Source organism: Populus trichocarpa, chromosome 6 (assembly GCF_000002775.5).
Source record: "Populus trichocarpa isolate Nisqually-1 chromosome 6, P.trichocarpa_v4.1, whole genome shotgun sequence".
In the NCBI taxonomy this organism is placed as follows: Eukaryota; Viridiplantae; Streptophyta; class Magnoliopsida; order Malpighiales; family Salicaceae; genus Populus; species Populus trichocarpa.
The window spans coordinates 723,118-732,416 of record NC_037290.2 but is presented as its reverse complement, the minus strand read 5'-3'; positions in this window follow the sequence as shown (position 1 = coordinate 732,416).

The following is a 9,299-nucleotide window of genomic DNA, read 5'->3' as shown; positions in this document are numbered from 1 at the left end:
TGCTTCATTTATATGAATGATGCTGCAAGAGTATGAATTGGTACAAATACTTTACTTCTTACCATCAATATCAAAGGATATTCTTAATAAAGAATAAACACTTGCTCTCATCACAATCATTACTACAAAATAGAAGGACCAATGGAATAACTTGCTTTCGATTAGCTAAAACTTTATTATGACCACTTATTACTTCCCATCCTCTCAAGAAAAGAAATCTTATAAAACTTTCTCCCCTTTTTTCCCCCCTCAGTAAAGGAGAGAAGCTTCATCTAATGCTACAAGAAATAAAAGTTCAGAACGTTTAGGAAAACTTGTCTATGTTGGCGGTCACTATTTGACATTTAGGGCTTTCATCAAACACAAGGTACTAGAATGTCTCTCTACTATACAATTATTAGTTCTTGATAATGGATCCCCTACTCGAGAGTGTTGGGTTTGTTGCCATTAATGTGCAGCAACCATTAATGGACAGCACCGTCCATTGACAAATACAGCAGCTGCAGCTGGAGCTGCATCAACCATGTGCACCCATCCCAAATGTCAAAGGTTGGCAGCCACCATTGTTGAAGAAGAGATGGAGTTGGCAGCCACCATTTTGGAAGAAGAGCTGGAGCTGGTGGCACCATTCCTGCCTATAAATAGGCATCAAGAGAGAGCAGAGTTTGAGAGAGATTGTGAGTGCAGTAGAGAGACCAAGAGAGAAAGTGAAGAGCTGCAATGGCTGCAATCGTAAGTGCAACAATAAGAGCTGGGAGTTGAGTTTGAGTGAAGTGATCCTCCTCCTCCATGTATTTGTATTGTATCATTTCTCTATCTCTAATAATATGGAACTCTCCCATGGATGTAAGCAATTTGCCGAACCACGTTAAATATTGTGTCTCGGTGTGCTTAGCCTCCAATAGGCAACTATCAAAACATCACCAGTCCGCGCATAGGGGAGTCGGAATCCCCAACAATTGGTATCAGAGCATATGGTTTAAAATGGTGTTTGATTTTGCCCAAAAATGAAAGTTGTCAAGATTGTGTTTTGACCATACCACTATGTAGAGGAGAAAGAGACGAAGCCACTGGTGAAAACGGCATCGAAATCGGACCTCGGACATGTCCGCACGCGCCAACAAGGTGGCTGTCCACGCGCGCAGACGCGCCCCAAGCATCTTCTTCGCCCGGATGGGCTGACCCGACCCGGATATGATGACGTCAGCATGACGTAATTATGACATTAGCATGCACAGTAAGCCTGCCAAGGATGACGTCAGCCTGATGTAATGGTGATGTCACCATGCACAGTAGGCATGCCATGTCAGCGCCCAGTCATCTGACACATCAGCACAGAGGGACCCACCAGTCATGTCATCAGCCACGAGCCGAGCTGAGTTGGAGCCGAGCCTCGAGCCGAGGGATAGGATTCAGTGTAGCTGATCCTACGTGAAATCGGATCTGAGATTGAATCTGGGCCGCTCATCAGGCCAGAATGTTTTTGATCAAATCTTAGTCGTTTGAAATGCGATTTGGATGATTTCAGACTTGTTTCTAGCTAATTTGATCATTCCAGATGCAATGGTATGGTCCGATCATTGAGATTGAAACAAAAAATGGTGATGGTCAATTATTAAAGAGAGATTGCCCGATTAGGAGGCATCTGAAGGTCATCATGGTGGTCGATGGAGATGAAGAAGAAAAAAATCACACATGTTTACCCAATTACATGTGTTGAACTGCTAAGTGGGGAAATTTTTTAGTTGCCTTATGGAAAGTCAAAATTGGGATACCCTGGACACTTGATCATGTGGACAATTAGAGGTGTAAAGTGAAAATTGACAAAGACCAATCTTGACGAATCTAAGCACTGGTAGTCTCGCCAGATGTTGAGAAATCATGTATTAAACCAAGATATTCCAGATCACTTGTAAAGGAAAGCCGCAACAAAGCTAGCAAATGGTTGTATATACGGAAAGACATTAAAATAGATAGATATGGCCTAAGAAGTTCTGTCTAGGAGATTGGGTTTTAAGCGGGACCGGTGTGACCCCTCTAATCTTTCCTGTGAACTTGCTTAGTGGAAGGATTATCCATTCGGTACTATTTTCGTATTTATAGCAGTTTGTAATGAAACGGTTGAAGACTATCAAGATGACGGCTGACACGATCAAAAAGTTGATGTCTTATCCCAAGTGCAGGAGTGTCAAAGTAATAAATAACTCGGCAAGACCGGAGTCGAACCACAGAGAGGTGAAATGTATAAATTACAAATAAAGAGAAAGATTTGAAGATAATAATAACAAAAAAGGAGTTGAAGAGAGTTTTGGGAAATGATATTGATGTAAGGATTAAAAATAATAAAACAGATGTCAAGGTTAGAGGATTCACTAATGGTATTTTAAATAAATATAATATAAACTCTTTTTATTACTCAATTGAAAACCACACACAAAGGAGGTTCCAATCGGATGATTTATCGTTATTAGCTCATTATAAATTATTAACATGATCATATTAATCATCTTATCTAAATAACACCATACTTATAAATATCATCAGGCATTCATGTTGCTAGCTTATGTTAACAACAAATCAAGTTCTTATCATAACAACGATGTCGGCCGAAAACTACGAAGGATCAAGCATTTGATGTACCAAGTGTTATACAACACAAATCTAGATTAACCATTTAACAAGCAAGGTATTAAGAATTAGTAAGATAAAAAGATAAAACATGTTAATAACAAACTTTCTTGGATATAAACATTGAAGTCCATGTTGAGTTTATATTATACCTATTCTAACACCATTAGTAAAACCTTTTCACCTTGACATAATTAACTTAGCTAAACATAATGAAGAAGAAAAATATAAATAAACAACATAAGAACATAAACATGATATAAGTTAACTAATTATAGGAAGGGAAATGAAAAGGCATAAACAAGAGATTAATATAGTATGAAAGAAAACTTGAACATTACAAAGATATAAAGAGAGAAAGCAAGAACATGATTTTGATCTGAAAAATAATATGACTAAATACATGGCAAGTGCCTCCTTTTATAGGCTAAGATTCAGAACTATTGATTGGTAGGCTACCATTGATTTGGTGGCTGGTTTTTGACATTATTAGCTGCTGGTTCTTGATATTGTTAGCTGATTTTTTGATATTGTTGGCTGGCCAAAATGTCATTGCTAACATCAGAATTTGAGCCCTTTGTTCCATGAAAGCTGTGGGCAATTGTCTCAACTTTCCAACAAAAAAAAAACTGGAGCTCATTTGGACTTCTAGAACTCAAGATATGAGCTGAAAATCGAACAGTGTCTGAGCTGCAGGACAGGTTCCGACTTCTCTGTTATTGCTAAGATTTGAACTTGAAAACGGAAGAATTGAGTCTTGGACTCTCATGAAAGTTTTAGGTCTATGTCTTAGCTTTCCATCCATATAAAGTGGACATAAATCCGAGTTCTACAACTCCAGCTATGATCAAATAACCAAATGGTGTTCCAGTTTGGAATTGAACCATCATCTCTTCTTCTAGCCTAGTCCTCCTTTTGTCTCTTCACTTTCAATAGTTAATCACATTAATCAATCCTTTGAATTGTGAGATATACCTGCATTCAAAATAAGCATTTACCATAAATTAAAGATATATTATATTATTAGACTTGTTATTATAAAACATGTTTTAGTTAGGGAATTTAACGATACTTTAGTGCAATACGATGATACAAAGCCTTAATGAGAATGCACTTTTAAGTAATAATCAACGGCATAAAGGAATAGTTGGGTTCCGTATGTTCAAGGATCTGATGGAGTGGTGATTTCTCCAAAGAAGTTAGATTCGGTGACTGTGATTTCTCGAGGAGAGTATTGATGAAGACCCTGAAAGTGGAAGAGAAATACAGCAAAGAAGATAAAGATTGGCACCCTATTTTGACTTGGACAGGTGTTGTGACAGGATGAGCTGCTGTCAAACTTAAGCAAGAAATAGGGAGAAATCTGGAGAACAGAAATTGCATGATGGCACACGGAGATTGTGCAGAAGTACCCGTAAGATCCAATGAGGTACTGTAATGAGACAACAGGTGCAAAAAGAAAAGGAGTTCCCAGATGAAGCTTAGAGCAAAGACTGTGTAGAAGTTGTACATCAGAAAGTCTCTTATGCTCTTGATGAAGACAACAAGCGAAGACCTTTCCAATGCATGTAAGGATGGAAAGATGAGCTATTGTAGAGGCACCTTATTGAGGGGGTGCAAACGCCTGTGATAAAAGGCGACCGCCTATGATGAAAGGCGAAGACACCAAAGAGAGTTGGTGTAGGTGGAGCTGTTAAACAGAAAGGCGTAGAAGCTCCAAACATAGAAATTGAGATGGAGGATTGCGAGGAGTATACCACAACTTTCTCTTTCTATGTGATCAGTGGCAATAATCTCTCCCATAGTGCACATGGTGGTAAAGAATTTTGGAGCTATTTTGAAGCATCTCAGCTGAAGGAGGATGCGACCGCCTATGAAAGGCGAAGACACCTTAGAGAAGGTGTGAGGGCCACGATATGAGCCCCAGTTCAGACCATCTTATGACAACAGGCAAAGACACCTTAGAGAGAAGGTGTGAGGGCCATGATAGGAGCCCCAATTCAGACCGCCTCATGACAACGGGCAAAGACACCTTAGAGAAGGTGAGTGGGCCATGATATGACCCCAGTTCAGAACGCCCCATAGCCAATGTGATGGCTGGATAATAGTGGACAGATACAGGTGTATAGCCAATGAAGTGGCTATAATGAGTATGAAGATAAATGCAGGATTGACTTTCATGGATAATGCCCCCATGCTAAAGATCAATGAGCTAGAAGACATTTGCCTTGGACAATAAGTGGATGACTTGTGGAGCATTAAGATGCGACTGTTATGAATAAGCAGAGGGCAAGCGCAGGTTCCGGGAACAAGTTGACTCTTGTTAAGGTGGTGAGCTTGGTAATGACATTGTAATACTCAGAGTATCAAGACAGATGTGGATCAACCTTTAATGGGTTGCCCCCATCGGTAAAGGTGGAGAGCTACCTGGACTCTTAGGACTAAGAGCGAGAGACTCACGGAGAAGTAAGGTGTGGTTCCTAGGGTGGAACAGAGGGCAGGCGCAACTCCTGGATGAGTAGACTATTGGAAGAGTGGTGAGCTCGTGATCATATTGAGATACTCAGATAATGACTGTCGCACTTGGAATATCTGTTTGAAGGGGTATTGTAAGCCTTGGTGTAAGGCTTGATAAAATCATTTCGGACCGAGCATGGTTGATACGCTCGAAGGGGAATGTTGTATGTTCTAGAGACAAGCGATAACACTCTTCAGATGTGATGTGGCAAACCATCTGGTTGTAGTGATCCTTTTTGTGTGAGAAAAGGTGTGCTTTGGTGACTCTGGTGATTGAAAGGTGTGGCAAGTACCTGTAAACTTGGCCAAAGATGCTTTCAGAATGGTAAGCTTGGAAGAGCTGAAGATGCAAGCCTGTGCTGAAGAAGCAAGAGGACAGTTGCTCCACATGAATGGCAAAGGGGGTGATTGTTTGTTGTCATTAATGTGCAGCAACCATTAATGGACAGCACCATCCATTGACAAATGCAGCAGCTGGAGCTGCACCAACCATGTGCACCCATCCCAAATGTCAAAGGTTGGCAGCCACCATTGTTGAAGAAGAGCTGGAGCTGGTGGCACCATTCGTGCCTATAAATAGGCACCAAGAGAGAGCAGAGTTTGAGAGAGATTGTGAGTGCAGTAGAGAGACCAAGAGAGAAAGTGAAGAGCTGCAATAGCTGTAGCCTTGTTGCCATTGCAGCAGCTGCAAGTGCAGCAATAAGAGCTGGGAGTTGAGTTTGAGTGAAGTGATCCTTCTCCTTCATGTATTTGTATTGTATCCTTTCTCTATCTCTAATAATATGGAACTCTCCCGTGGATGTAGGCAATTTGCCGAACCACGTTAAATATTGTGTCTTAGTGTGCTTAGCCTCTAATGGGCAACTATCAGAACATCACCAGTCCGCGCATAGGGGAGCCGGAATTCCCAACATAGAGTTCCAAGTTATAAGTTTTAAAGAAAGAAAGGAGTAAAACAGAGGTAGAAGTTTATGGATATGAAGAAAGAAGAAAGAAGAAAGATAGAAACAGTAAGTAAGGGAATGCAAACTGGGAATTCAATTTTATTATGCAACAAGCTAACATTATATAGAAACTGAAAAATAACTAAGACCGAGAATTAAGCCATGAATAGCAACATGTTTCAACAAACTAACCACTTCCTAAAGACTAGGAAAAACTAAAAACAGAATGGAAGCATAAAACAATTTCTGATACTTAGACACGTTGCAGTCCTAAAAACAATCAACTAACACTCCTCCATGTTTTAGGAGCTGCAAACTCCGAGTCTGTGCCTAAGAAGATCAAACTTGTTTACTGGCAAAGGTTTTATAAAAATGTCTGCAAGCTGATCTTCAGATCTACAATAAATGTGGCTCACTTCTCCTTCCTTTTGCACTTCTCTTAAAAAGAAAAATTTGATCTTGAAATGCTTGGTCTTTCCATGAAAAACTGGATTGTGGAAGATTGTAATTGCTGCCTAATTGTCCACAAACAATTCTGTATCATTTTGTTGCTTCAAATGTAAATCACAAAACAACTTCCTCAACCATAATGCTTGATTCACTACTGCTGTAGCAGTAATAAATTCAGCCTCTGCAGTAGATTGTGCTACAGTTTCTTGCTTCTTGGAACTCCATGAGAAAACTCCTGATCTTAGGCTAAAACAGTACCCAGATGTACTCTTCATGTCATCCACTAATCCACCCCAATCACTGTCAGAAAATCCCAGCAACTTGAAGTTTGACACTTCTTGAATTTTACACCAAAGTCAATAGTTCCTTTGATGTATCTAATGACTCTTTTTGCAGCTTTAAGATGCATTACACTAGCATAATGCATGTAACGAGAGAGAATGCTTACAGTAAAAAGAATATCTGGTCTGGTTGCCGTTAGGTACATTAGGCAACCAATCATGCTTCTGAAATAGCCTTCTTCAACTTTGTCTATGTCGTCCTCCTTACTTAAGCTCTCCTTTGGATTCGTTAGAGTAGCCATTGCCTTACAGTCCTCCATATAAAACTTCTTGAGAATTTCCTTGGCATATTTCTTTTGACAGATGAAAACTTCATTTTCTAACTATTTGATCTCCATTCCCAGAAAGTATGCCATAAGTCCAAGGTCTGTCATTTCAAAAAATTTCATCATTTCCCTTTTGAACTCTTCAATAAGCTTGGCATTGCCACCTGTGATTAAAAGATCATCAATGTAAAGAGAGACTATAAGCAGATCGTTTCCTTTACATTTCACATAAAGATTAGCCTCTGACAAGCTTTTCTGAAATCCTAGGCTTGACAGATGCTCATTTATCTTGCTATACCATGTTCTAGGTGCTTGTTTCAAGCCATATAGAGCCTTCTTGAGTAAGTAGACCTTCTCCTTTTCACCTTGTTCCAAGAATCCCTCGGGTTGTTCAACATAGATTTCCTCCTGTAAAATACCATTCAAAAAAGCAGATTTTACATCTAGTTGAAACACCTTCCACCTATTTTGAGCTGCTATAGCTAGCACAAGCTGAATAGTATCCAATCTAGCAACAGGGGCAAATGCATCCGAGTAATCAACTCCAAAGACTTGAGCATATCCCTTGACAACAAGCTTGGCTTTGTGTTTGTTGATGGATCCATCTATATTGAGCTTGGTTCTAAACACCTATTTTACTCCAATAATTTTTCTATCATTTGGCTTGTCAACTAGCTCCCAAGTCTTATTCTTTTTTATCATTGACAGCTCCTCCTCCATTGCATTCTACCATTTTTTTTTAATATCTTTAATAGCCTCTTCATAACCAGCAGGTTCATAAATGGCCACATTGCATCTCTGATAAATATCATGGAGCGGTCTTGTTCCACGAGTTGGTAGATCATCTTCCAATTCTTCTTGCCACTGTTCTGATGCTTACTCTTCTCTTGTTTGGGAGGAAAGAATTGATTTTTGCTTGCTCGTGGATGCCTTTTTTGTTTGTTCCCAATTCCATTTCTCTTCTTCATTGAAGAACACATCTCTACTGACAATTATCTTCCCTGTTTGAGGTTGATAAACCTTATATGCCTTTGAGGAAGAGCTATACCCAACAAAAATGTCTGGTTCTGACTTTTTGTCAAGTTTATCCCGCTTGGCCTGTGGAATGTGAGAGAAACACAAGCAACCAAACACTCTAAGAAAATTAAGTGAAGGTTTATAGTCATATCATGCCTCAAATAGAGTTTTATCCTTCAATATTTTGGTGGGTAATCTGTTCTGCAAGAAAACAGCAGTACTGGCCGCTTCAGCCCAAAAAATTTTGGGCAACTCCTTGTCATGTAGCATGCATCTGGCCATCTCTATTATGTATCTGTTTCTCCTTTCACTTACTCCGTTTTGCTAAGGAGTGTAAGGAGCAGTAAGCTGGTGTTCAATGCCAGCTTCTTCACAAAACATATTAAATTCTGCTGAAGTCTACTCCTTTTCCATTATCTGACCTTACATCTTGAATTTTGCAACCACTTTGATTTTCTACCATTTTCTTGAACTTCCAGAAAACTCCAGCTATTTCTGACTTGAATTTCAAGAAAAAAAATCCAGCACATTCTAGAAAAATTATCAATAAAAGCAATGTAATATCGACTACCTGCTAATGATTCAATTCTTTGAGGACCCAATACATCTGTGTGGATTAGCTGCAACTTGTAAGTGGCTCTCCAGGATGACTTTGGGAATGGTCTCCTATTTTGTTTACCGTATTGACAAGCATGACAAATCGGTAAGTGATCTTCAAAGGTTGGTAAGCCAATTATGAGTTCCCTTTCCTGCATAAGTTGCATCCTTTCTAAGTGATAATGACCAAGTCACTTGTGCCATATCTCAATGTTGCAAGCTTTCGTGGAGAATGCAACAAGTTCTTCTTTGATAGGATCAAAAGAAAAACTTTTTCCTTTATTCTCACTTTGAGAATTTCCTCACTGTTGACATCCAGTATGTGACAGAAACTATCTTCAAAGATCACTTTAAAGCCTTTTTCAATCAATTGGCCTACGCTCAATAAATTTTGATTAATTTCTGGTTTGTAGAGAACATCAGAAATTGTTTTTGTGCCTACAGTGCTGGTTATAGTGATTGTCCCTTTTCCTTTGACAGAGATGTAATCACCATTGCCAATTTTGACTTTAGTAGTGTCAATTGGCCTCAAATCTCTG